The sequence below is a fragment of the Equus asinus genome, chromosome X (genome assembly GCF_041296235.1).
Source record: "Equus asinus isolate D_3611 breed Donkey chromosome X, EquAss-T2T_v2, whole genome shotgun sequence".
Lineage (NCBI taxonomy): Eukaryota > Metazoa > Chordata > Mammalia > Perissodactyla > Equidae > Equus > Equus asinus.
In genome coordinates, this window is record NC_091820.1 from 46,877,682 (window position 1) to 46,889,803 (window position 12,122).

General features: G+C 45.1%; 1 long non-coding RNA gene across 2 annotated transcripts; it reads right to left on the bottom strand.

The window, feature by feature from the left end:
- Nucleotides 1-292: 292 nt before the first annotated feature.
- LOC139042687 (uncharacterized) lies at nt 293-8,777 on the bottom strand. 2 transcript variants are annotated; one of them, XR_011499718.1, is made up of 4 exons: nt 8,057-8,777; nt 4,941-5,074; nt 3,451-3,727; nt 303-485 (listed from the first exon to the last, which is right to left on the bottom strand). It is a non-coding gene; the product is annotated as an uncharacterized lncRNA (long non-coding RNA). The 2 variants fall into 2 exon arrangements; XR_011499717.1 differs by having other exon boundaries at nt 293-3,727.
- Between the last annotated feature and the right edge of the window lie 3,345 nt (nt 8,778-12,122).

Here is a 12,122-nt window from a genome sequence, read left to right on the forward strand (position 1 = left end):
GAATGATATAATCAAAATATTATAAATTAGAATCTATGAATTGAGGGATTTTAAAGATTTCTATTTCCTTCTTTAACTTTTTAATTTTCTTGCCATGAGCATTTTTTTGTAAATATAAAAAATAGTGTTTTTTTAAAAGAATTCCTATGAAAATCAATTTCTTTATCTATAAAAAGGGGATAATCATGCCTTGCATAAGATTAGTGAGAATTCGATGGCATAATGTATAGACTGATCTTGTCACAGACCCTGAAACATGGGTGACATCTAATACATCGCTAAGGTGTGATAGCATCAACCTATGTTGTGTATTTTTAGGTTACCTTGTTTTTTCAATAAAAGCGCAGAGTGCAAGTTTCACACAACCGTGGCAGGATAATTTATTAAGATAGTAATTGGCAGTTCGATCTTGCTGCTTTAGGGATTTCTCCTGCTCCTCAGCCCCCACAGAAAGATGAGCTGGGCGCTCCTTTGCCTCAGGGGCTCTGTGTGGAAGGTTGAAAATTAGACTTGCCCGGCCCAGGGCATGGGATAGGAAGCGCAACTCCAGTCTGCTGTTTTACAGAAACCTACAGCGACTGAAAAGAATTGTCCTGACAAGCTGTGCATCTGCGCATGTGTGTGGGGAGGGCGAGGGGCGCAGGCTTGAGGAACTGGAGGAGAATATTTGGAGTTCAAGGATTTTAAGAGGGAGAAATCCCCCTTAAGAGGGAGAAGAAGTAAAGACTGTTTGAGCCTCTATGAGGAAAGGGACTCGGTTCTTGCAGGTCCTGCTAGTGGTGAGAGACCCAAGCCCTGTTCCCACACATGGTGACTGAGTAGGGTCAGGTCCTCCAACAAAAGGGCTCTGGATGGCAAGTATGATGATATTCATAATTTGCTCTAAATGATTTCGGCGTAGACCATGTAATTTTCTGTGTGTGATAGTTTAACCTTCAACTCTAGGGGCCATCAGTTGCTAACTGGAGACTCCCCACTCCAGGAGAGCTCAGCTGACATTAGATCAGAAAGGCTACCTTCCAAAGGTGGATCCTCCAAGCACACCGTCAATAGTGCTTCAATCAACACTTGAGACTTTCCTAATTAGCATACAGTGAGTATCAGAAATGCGTTTTTATTGGTGGAATTAGTGGCTGGCTAGACAGCAGGAAGAATGCCAGAAATGGGCTCTCTTCTCATCTGTAGCAGATGCTGAAAGCATGCCAACCATGTCCCCTTGCCCTTACACTTTGGGCTTACCAGCCCACTGCCAAGTGCCAACAGCTGCATTGCCTGGCCTAGGGTCTTTCTTTTGTCGCTGGAGCCCACTCTGCTGCCTGTGTGGCTGGCCAAAAGTTCCAGGAAATTAATTCCTCTTGAGTAGCCCTCAATCCATAATTAACTAGAGTTGGTGCATAAATACCCCAGCTCCCTTGCCTTTCAGATGGAATAACTCTGAGGCCTGTGTGCTACACTGGCTCCCAATGCTTTTCCTACACGTCTAAGTTAGTCTCCCATAGTGGTAACTGGCTTGACAACATACCTTTACTGGCTAGTCTTTCTTCCTGAGGCTCACTTATCCATTCTCCTACTGGTAGCTCCTTCACCTCCTAAATGGACTACCAGGCTTATGGGAGAACCAAACTCTCCCTGGCTTATGGAAAACCCAAACAGAGGCATGAACAGGCCATAAGAAGCAAGCAAGGCCTGTAGGCCACATCCACAGGCAGCTCTAGACTCCAGCTCTAAGCGATCTTGTACTAAGCCTTGAACAGGAGAGATTAGATTGCATGGTTTGAGAACCCTGCCTCTGGAGTTTTAAGATTTGCCTCTAGTGAACTTTTCAAGCAAGATCGTGGTTGGAGCACCTGAAGGGACAGAGATCCAGGGCTTCCGTGAAATGTTTCCATGCTTTCCTTTAAAAAAAGTTAATAAATGTGCATGCAAGTGGCAGAATTTGTTCAGAGACTTGCATTCTGTTGGTGAGGTTATAGGAAGGGTAGCAATGCTTCCCTATCTCAAGGTTTCTGGTGGTGGCAATGGCCTACCAAAAAAAACCTAAGAGCTGCGCATGTTGGCATAGACTGCTTCGGAATTGCAGGGGAACAGGGTGCTGAACTCCAAGATATATATCAGTGGGGACCACTGAGTGCTAAACGTACCCCAGGCTCCTCCCTCAAATGTCGTCTGTATAGAGCTTTCACACAGCCTTGGGAAGGGCGCATGTAGAATCAGTAGTAACCGAAATTGAGTTTCCTACCAGCTCAGTGAAGATTATGTTAAACTTAGTAAAATAAAGGTACATCTCACTTCTTGCACCCAGATTTGCAGATTAAAACCCATCTTACACACACTGACAACTTACATCGTCCACGTTTTTCTACAGTTAACCAAGCTGTGTCCTGAGTCCCTGGATTTTCTAAAATGTCCATTGATTTGACCTATTCTCAAATTCTTCCCCCCCCCATCACCTCCACCGTAGACCAAGTGTCTGTCATCCCTGACTGGGACCCTGCCACACCTTCTAACTCGCTTCCCTTACCACCCATTCTTGCAACCCTTCACCCCATAATCTATTCTCCTCGCTTAAACCAGGGTGAGCTTTCAGAATCCCAGCTCTGACATCCCCTGTCTTAGTTCATCTGGGCTGCTATAACAAAATATCATAGACTGATAGACTAGGTGGCTTATAAACAATAGCATCTATTTCTCTCAGTTCTGGGCGTTGGAAAGTCCAAGATGAAGGTGCCAGCAGATCTGCTGTCTGGTGAGAGCCCACTTCCTGGTTCATAGATGGCCACCTTTCTGCTGTATCCTCATGTGGTGGAAGGGGCTAGGGAACACTCTCAGGCTTCTTTTATAAGGGCACTAATCCCATTCATGAAGGCTCACCCTCATGACCTAACCACCTCTCAAAGACCACATCTCCTACTACCACCACCTTGGGGTTGAGATTTCAATGTATGAATTTTGGGAGGATATAAACATTCAGCCTGTAGTACCCTCCAATGTCTTCTCATTGCTATAAGAGAAATTCTTATAACCAAATCCTGTAAGACACTTCATGATGTGGCCCCCACTGATGTCTCCTGGGCATCTCTCAGCACTCCCCCTGGGCCCACTTCATCCATCTACCATACCCAGAACCCGGCATAGACTTTCTGCCTTCTGGATTTTTTCCTGAGTTAGTCCCCCTGTCTGAATCGATCTCCCCTGCCTTGTCCATCCCTTTCATCTAGTTACTCTTACTCTTTGTTCAGTTATCAGCTCAAAGTCTCTTCTTCAGGAAAATCATCCTTGGCACATCACCACCCTCAGCTTGGATTAGGACTTCTGGTCACTGTGGTAGGGTGAGAAATGGCCCCTTGAAAGATAATCACATCCTAATTCATGGAGCTTATAAATGTAACCTTATATGGAAAAGACTTTGTGGATGTGATTAAATTAAGGATATCGAGGTGGGGAGCTTACCTGGATTATCCAGGTGGGCTCTAAATGCAATCGCAAGTGTCTCTATAAGAGAAAGTCAGAGGGAGATTTGATACACACACACACAGGAGAAGGTGATGTGAAGACAGAGCAGAGAGATTTGAAGATGCTCGCCTTGAAGATTGGAGTGATGTGGCCACAAGCCAAAGAGTGCCGACAGCCACCAGAAGCTAGAAGAGACGATGAACACGTTCTCCCCTAGATCCTGCAGAGGGAGCATGACTCCATGATACGGATTTTGGGCTTTAGAACTCCAGAACTGAAAGAGAAGAAATTGTCATTGTTTTGAGCCACCAAATCTGTGGGAATTTGTTACAGCAGTCTCAGGAAACTAATACATTCACACAGCAGACATCACAGTTTGTTATTATATATTGGTGCTGTTATTTGGTTGATGTCTGTCCATGCCCCAGAGCAAGGGTTCTTAACCTGGGATCCGTGGACTACAGAATCCAGAGGATCCATTAACTGGGGTAAGAAAAAAAATCACATATTTCTTTTCACTAAATCTTACTAAAATTTAACTTTTCTTTCTATTAGGAATGTAGACAATGAACCACAGTAGTATTGGCTGTACCTGTGTCTTTGTCACCAACAGAAATCACAGATACTTTCCTAGTGCAGTTTTGCAAGTATCTCACTATATTGACTCATTACCACCTCAAAATTTGTTAGACTCGCCACTGGATCTTGTTATTTAATGCATTACTAAAGAAACATATTATTATATCACAAATGTGTCTTTTAAATATTTTGGTAACTACTACAATATAATTAATTTCCTTCATGAGCATATACGTTTTATGTACTTAAAAACGTTATTCTGAGAAAGGGTCCATAGACCTCACCAGATGTCAAGGGGGTCTGTGGCATGAAAAACTTAAGACCCCTGCACTGGACTCCATCTCCAGAAAGACAGAGATCATGTGTATGTTTTGCTCACCTTCATATTCTGAGCATCTAGAAGAGAACTTGCCACATAAAAGGGACTCAATAAATATTTACTGGATAAATAAATGAATCAGTGAATAAGTCATCAAAAACCTATAAAAACAGGACAGAGAAAGGAAACCCAACACCAAGAATTAGTCTTTCTACCAAGAAGTCAACACACAGGGAAGAACAATCTAGAGCTCCCACAGAGAGGCTTGTTCAGTACTTTAGCCAGAAGTACAGAACAGTTTGCTGGTTTTGAAGAAACTTATCCTCTTTGACCAAGCCAGTAATTTCTTATGGACCTGGGAAAGGAAAAGAAACATTAGCCTAGTCAGCTAGTGTTCGAATTATCTATTGCTGTGTAACAAACCAACCCAAATTTAGTGGCATAAATAACAACCATTCTGTTGTGCTCGTGAATTCTGTGGGTCAGGAAGCTGTCCCTGTTCCACAATGTGCCTCCGGCTAAGAAGATTTGAATGGTTGGCTGAATCCATGACTAGGGTCTGGAATCATCTGGAGGCTTCCTCACGTACATGCTTGCAGCCTGGGCTGAGATGATTCAAAGGTTGGGCTTCTCCAGGTTGGTTGACCAAAGCATCTGTATATGGCTCCTCCTTGTGGCTTGGGCTTCTCTCAGCATGACAGTTGGGTTCTGGAAGGGAGTATCCTTTGAAAAGGAGAAAGAGTATTCAGAGAACAAGCATTTCAAGAGACACAGAGGAAGCTGCATTGCATTTTATGACCAAGCCTCAGAAGTCATTAACGTAACATACATCCACCGTACTCTATTGGGCAAAGCAGTCACAAGCCTGCAGATTCAAGCAGAGGGGGCCCAAACTCCCATCTCCAAATAAGAGGAATGTCAAAGAATTTAAACGTTTTTTTAAACCGCCACAGCCAGGTTGGGGTAAGAGGTGTCAAAGGTAAATCATCCATGTATTTGAAATCCTATAGGAACTTCCCTTGAATGAGCTGAACTTTCATCAAATGCAGATGAAGCTCCGGATGTTTGATATCGACTCCGTTCAGGAATGATTCATGTGATTGTTGCTGCCACATCCAGAGGATGAAATGGAAAGGAAGACAGCTGAAATATTAATCTATGGAGGCCCGTCTTTTCATGGGGTCTTATAAATTATACAAAGCAAGTCACTGGTTCTAAGTGGATTAGCTGCCCATCATGTAGGCAAGGTCATGGCCTGTGCTCTGGTTAAGCAAGATTGTTTCCCTCCAGTTTAAATGATAATATATCTAGAGAAACTTTGAACTCAAATGCAAGTAGGCAAGCTAAGCTGAAATATCTTATCATGAAACCAAATAAATTTCCCTCTTTGAGGGAGAGCAGTAGTTTCTTAAACTCCAAAGGAAGGAAGTGAAAAATGAGCCAAAATTTTAGTTAGTTGCCATCCATAGAATTTAAACTTAACTAGCCTTCCAAATCCTTCCAGGAGCCTGGATTCAGTGACTTCACAGTGGGCCATCCAGGTCTTTGAAAGTTATTAGATGATTAGCATAATACTATTAGCATAATGATGATTTTCATAATTATGTGATTATATATTGTATTTGAAGAGTTCCTTTAAATTTTTAGAGGAATCTTAACAGCTATTATCTCCTTTTATCTTCATAATCACACCATAAATGGGAAGGACTAGTAAATCCATCTTACAGATAAAGGAAACGAGGCACTAAGAAGTTTAACAAATTGTCCTAGTTAGCCAACAACGTCTTGGCAGACCAGACCCTAGAATCAACACTTCCAGCCTAGTTTCCAGTTAACCAGATAACATTAATCGTGCAGTTGCTTCTATGGTGCCTGAGTGGACACCAGCTCCATACCAGTGATGCTCATGGTTCCTCCCCAGACACAAAATCCTAGAGATCACAGACCAAGAGATAAGAAAGAGGACGCCTGGATTCCTGCCTAGTCAGCTTGGCTCTCAGTGTCCTTCCTCTAGGCAGACCCTAAATCTTTTAGGGCCTGTGGCTCTTCAGAGCTGCTTTGAACTATAATAAAAGGCACCAAAGAAGTATTCCTTCCAGCTGCTGAGCTTACATGTCGAAGGGGACCCCAGACGCCTCCCTGCACACTGCCCTTTGCAACTAACAATTAACCTGGGGCCAACTCCATCTTCTTACAGTTCATAGTTTAGTTGCTGGCACCATGTAGTCGTTTTGTGTGTCATTTCAGTCCTTCTCTCCCACTATTCTCCATGTCTAACTCATCATCAAATCCTAACTCAACCAACTAACTCAACCAAAAAAAACCAAACCGAAACAAAAACCACCTCTGATGTGTAATGTTTGCCAGTTTCTCTGGTGTAAATACCTTCATCACTGCGGATTTTGAACTACCAATATGATGTCACTGAACGTGGAGTTGGGAAAGAGACGCACACAATCCACTCTTGCAAGCCGGTTCAGTGAGCTCCAGCACACCGCTGACACAGTCTTCCTCTTCTCTAACTCCTTGCTGTGATTTAGTGATTTGAGTTCACTGTCAATCACTTTCTAGGAGGATTTATGCCGCATCTTTCCAGCTAGTCTGTCCCTGGTTTTGTAATCCTGCCACACCTACTCATTTCCCACCAACTTACCATCCAGCCGCCAAAGGAACTTTTCACAACGGTACATCTGACCATGTTTCCCTGCTGCCTGAGGCCTAGCTTGGTTCCTTTGCCCAGTACAAATCCCGAGAGCCACAGGGAGGTACACAAGCTCCTTCAGGGACTAGAGCAGTGGTTCCTGATGTGGGCTGCACATTGGAATCACCCGAGGATTCTGTCTTTATTTAAATGTTTTACATTAGGTTCATCATGGAGTATTTGCATTAATTTTAATTTTTTAAATTATTGCATTAAAATATTACTTATCTTGATTACTGAGTTTTGGTGTCCCCTTAAATTTTCTATCCAAGGCAAGCACCTCATTTGTGTCACGATAGTCCCTGCCATGCCCCCTGGAGAATATTTTTCAATCCCTGTGTCAATGCAGCAACTCACATATTACAACAGAATCTCTGGAGGTGGGAGGAAGACAGGAGCCAGGCATCATTTTTTTTTTTTTTTTGAGGAAGATTAGCCCTGAGCTAACATCTTCCACCAATCCTCCTCTTTTTGCTGAGTAAGAGTGGCCCTGAGCTAACAGCTGTGCCCATGTTCTTCTATTTTGTATGTGGGACACCTCCCACAGCGTGGCTTCATGAGCAGTGCATAGGTCCATGCCTGGGATCTGAACCAGCGAACCCCTGGCCGCCAAAGCAGAGAGTGGGATCTTAACCGCCTCACCACCAGGCTGGCTCCCAAGCATCAATATTTTTAAAGCTCCCTGGTTGATTCTAATTGCACTTTGAGAACCACTGGTCTAGTTTTCCTGACTTCTTGGCTTCATCTCTTGCCACGTAACCCAACATCTGGCAATCTAGCGGTACTGAACTGCTTCTAGATACTGAAACATACCACGCAGCTTCATACCTCCCTGCACTTGTATCTACTCTTCTCTCTACTTGCAACATTCTTACTCCCTTTGCTACCTACTGAAGCAGTATTCTTTATTTCAAACGTTCTCTAAGATGCTTTCCTGGGCTTCTCCCACCCCACACTGTTGATCACCCACTGTATTAGTCATCTATTGCTTCATAACAAATTACCAAAAAATTAGTAGTTTAAAGCAACTCGCATTTCTTGTCTCCCAATGTCTGTAGATCAGGAATCCGGGCGGGGCTTAGCTGCATTAGTCTTTCATGAGGCTGCAAGCAAGCTGTCAGTCAGGCCTGGAGGCTCATCTGAAAGCTGGTCACTCCCCCTTCCCCTTCAGTCCTTCTTAAGGTGGGGGTTATTGTCAGAAATTTGTCTCTTTTCTCTCAGTTCCATTTCTGCCCTTCTGTGCTCTCTTTGCTCTGTGTCACTCAGGGTTGGAACCCTGCAAAAACAATTTCCCAGGCTCTTTTGCCAGCTGGCTTCCCGGCAGGCTCTTCTAACCGGAAGAAGCGGTAGGTGACTGGGAGGGTGAGAAGGAGATAGAAGACATTTTCCTGTTTTCTATTCATAGCGGCATCTTTATCAGCAGTGGGTGGTTCCAGGCTCCAGCGACTTTGGTGATTCCAGAGGGGCTTCTGGAGTTTCAGCAACGGCTCTGTTCCAGCAAATGCTCCAGCTGTGTCAGTGGTGAGCAGACCTCCAGGCTCTGGTGACACGCCTCCTGCCCTCTGTTGCTCAGCCTAAGGGTGTCTGTGACTTTTGCACTTAGTTTCTAATCTCAGAGTTACCTCCTGTCGCAGGTTGGGTTGTCTGGAAGCCGACACTGACATGGAGTTTGGCATGACACTTAGTAAAGATCACCATCAGTGCTAGGGAGCAGGAGGCGGCAGGATTGAGTAGAGGGAAAAGTCAAACTGCAATGCCGCTCTGACCAAGCCTCGGCCAAACCCACAGGGAGATCTGGAGTACAGAGGGCCCATCAGAGTTATCCGGCAGTGGGCCAAAATGGTGCCCCAGGAGGGCATGGCCTTGGGCAAACGCTTTCTGCAGCTGATTCTGACTGAAAAGGGCTGACAGCTAGGAGCTAGTTCGCCCAGCACCCTCAGCACTCCCAGAAGCTGAGACAAGCCTTTCCTTGAGGAGGGTTCTGAGGGAGGCGTCTTGGTGCTCACCACGCACCTCCTCCCCCTACCCATCCAACACTTTTGTCACCAGTTCTGTGTATTAAGTCTCCTCTACTTTGAGATACCTAGAGTGCTTTATGCTATTTTGGCTGAACAGTCCCTGATACAAAAGGCACGGTGCCATCCATGAAACAAAAAGGTCAAGATTCGAGGGCAGTTACTACCAGACGGGAGGAGCAAATGAAAGCTCATGTGGCAATGGAAGGAAGAGTCTCAGAAAGAGAGAGAAGGCCAGAAGTCAGATTCCAGCATGCTCACTCTCCTCACATGCCTACGAGGGTCAAACAGGGAGAGGGCAGCAAGCGAGGAAGCTAGAAACACCCAGAGAGGTCTGGAGGATTCTAAGCACGGGCAGATGTGTTGCTCCTTGCTTCCTAAGGAAAGCTGCAAGGCCCTCAGAGGGAGCCCCATACTCGGCATGATGCACCGTGGTCCCATGAGGGTGGTAACTTTAGATTGGAAGAAGGAAGAAGAGGGGAGGGGGGACGATGCATGCCGCCCCATCAGCCCCCTTTAAGACCTGTCCCACATGCTCCACCCAGTGACCGATAAAGGCTGGAAAATGTGGTTTTCATTTGGCCATATTGCCACCCCAAATAAAAGCATTCTGTTTATCAGGAAGAACAGGAGAACGGATATTCAGTAGGCAATTAGCAGTCTTCACCACAGATGGTGATAGTAAATTGGCAAATTTTGAGTATATTATTTCCTGCCAAAATTAAAAGTTGACATCATGATGGCAGTCCCCTTGATTTTTAAAACGTCGTATTGGTCTGTGAAATGCAAATCCGGACTCAGCGCTCTTAACCATTTTGCTATACAAGCTGGGGCTAGGATACGTGATTCTTTGGTAACAATTAGCAAATGTGACAAACTCCTCCAGGCTGAATTACTGATGGGAAAAAACCTCGGGACACTCACCCACCATCCACGTGGCCTTCCCTCCTGTTTCTCTCAAGTGGCTGTATTTTAACTGTGACGTTTGGAGACACTTCTACTGTCCCAGAAAGAGGTCCTTAGGCCTCCTGGGACTCTCCAGCCTTCCACCCCATCTCCTGCCCCGGCTTGCTCTGCCCTGTGCTCCAGTTGTCTTGAGTGGCCTGCCCTTCCTGGCGTTCAGCCAACATCTTGCCTCCATGCCCTCTCTTGAACTGGGCCTGCTGCCAGTTTTATTTCTTGCCAATCCCCTATGGCCATGTGGAAAAATTCCTTCCATTTTCCCAGGCTCAACTCAAACGCCACCTCCTCTACAAAAGTTTCTGAGCCCCCTCCGGTTTGAGGGAACCACTTTCCTCTGAGCACCCAGAGAACTTCACTGGTACCTCTCTTAAGACAAGCATCATGCTTAATCCATACTATGGTTAGTTGAGTATGTGTTTGATTCCTTTAAGTGAGCATCTTTGTCTTATTTATTTACCCTTGTAAGCCCAGAACCTAGAATAATACCTAGTACATAGAAGACACTCCATATGTGTTTGTTGAAAGAATAGATATATAACAAATGCAGAAGGAATTGAATTAATGAATGCAGAGTGAATGGATGAACATATAATAAAAGAAATGGAGAATGAATGAGGAAAGAAAGAAAGAAAAAGAAAAAAGGATAAATGAATGGATGAATGAATGATCCTGCAGCTCATTCTGGGTGAGCATCCACTGGCCTGGGCATTGACAGCCTCTGGGGTGGACAACTCTCAGACTCAGCAGTACTCACACCTTCTCTTTGTCAGATTTTCCCTGACAGGAACCCTCTCTCATCATTGCTCGTTATCTTTTCTATCCCTGAGTTGCCTTATGTCCTCTCCCCCACAGATAAAGAAGGGGATCCAACTTAGCAGGCTCAGCATGACCTATGGGGAAGAGCAAGCCTCAGCTGCCTGCAACCGGAGGGCAGCTGGAATGACGGCCCGAGCATAGGTCTTTCCAAGGCGTACAAAGACAGGAACAGAATCCAAGAGGGGCCAGGCAGGCTGGACCTGCCATTGATGTGCGGGAGGGCTACCTCTTCCCACAGCTGGGGGCAGGTGCTCAGGCCACATTTCAGGCAAAAAGAGAAAGCTCCCTTGGCAAAACACAGAAGAGTCATCTTTTGTTGGATTTTAAACTAAAATAACAAAATGCGGCCAACCAACAACTTACCAACCAAATAAGCAAACAGATAACGCAACGCCAAGTAAAACAATCCTGGACCCTTGAACTTGGAATAGCAGCTTTTTTTAAGGGTAAACCTTATCTTTTCCAAGACTATGTTTGTTTTGAGCAGGTTTCACAGAAATATGAGGGCAGACTCCAACTCTCTGATCCTTATAATGATTGGAATTCTCACTCTCCCCCCGCCCCACCCCCGCCGCTTCTTCTCATGAGTCTTGCCCATGTTCTTTCTGGCAATATGCCCCCTGTCTCCCCATCCCTCAGCACCGGGCGAGGCCCTGGTGCCATTTCCCCTTTCCCATGTGTCGTCCTTTGATTAGCGAGGAAGCAGCATTCACAGATCCCACAAAATAGGCCCATTTTGACAGCTATGATGTCAGTCAGGAACTGCATTTCCCGCCCGTGATATCAGACCTAGGGCTGTAATCAGATTGAATATTTGGGTGTGGGAGACATTTCATTTCAAAGCATTTAAAAGGCATTAACTAATCCATCTTCACTGGGGAGGGAGGTGGCTTCCCACCATCACAAAGGGGCCTGGTTCTCAGCCCCTTAGCGCACATTGTGCTTTGCTTTGTGAAATGAGGGGAAAAAAGAAAAGAAAAGAAAAAAACGTGTCTGCCACATCAAATTGGTATTCCTTGTGCAAGCCCTGTTTCCTAGAAAGGCATCTCCTTATCGGATTCCAGACCCGAGTCACACCTTCTTCTATTTTAGGCTTGAACTGCACAGAGGCAATTATTTCCACCCATTTCGCTCTTCCAGCTAATGGACATGCGAAGGGTAGGAGGACGTTTCTACACTGAGATTAATAAAACAAAAACCAAACTCTCCACCAACATTGGAATGAGGCAGTGATATGCAAATAGTGACACAAGGCAGGGGCCAGGCTGATTGGTGC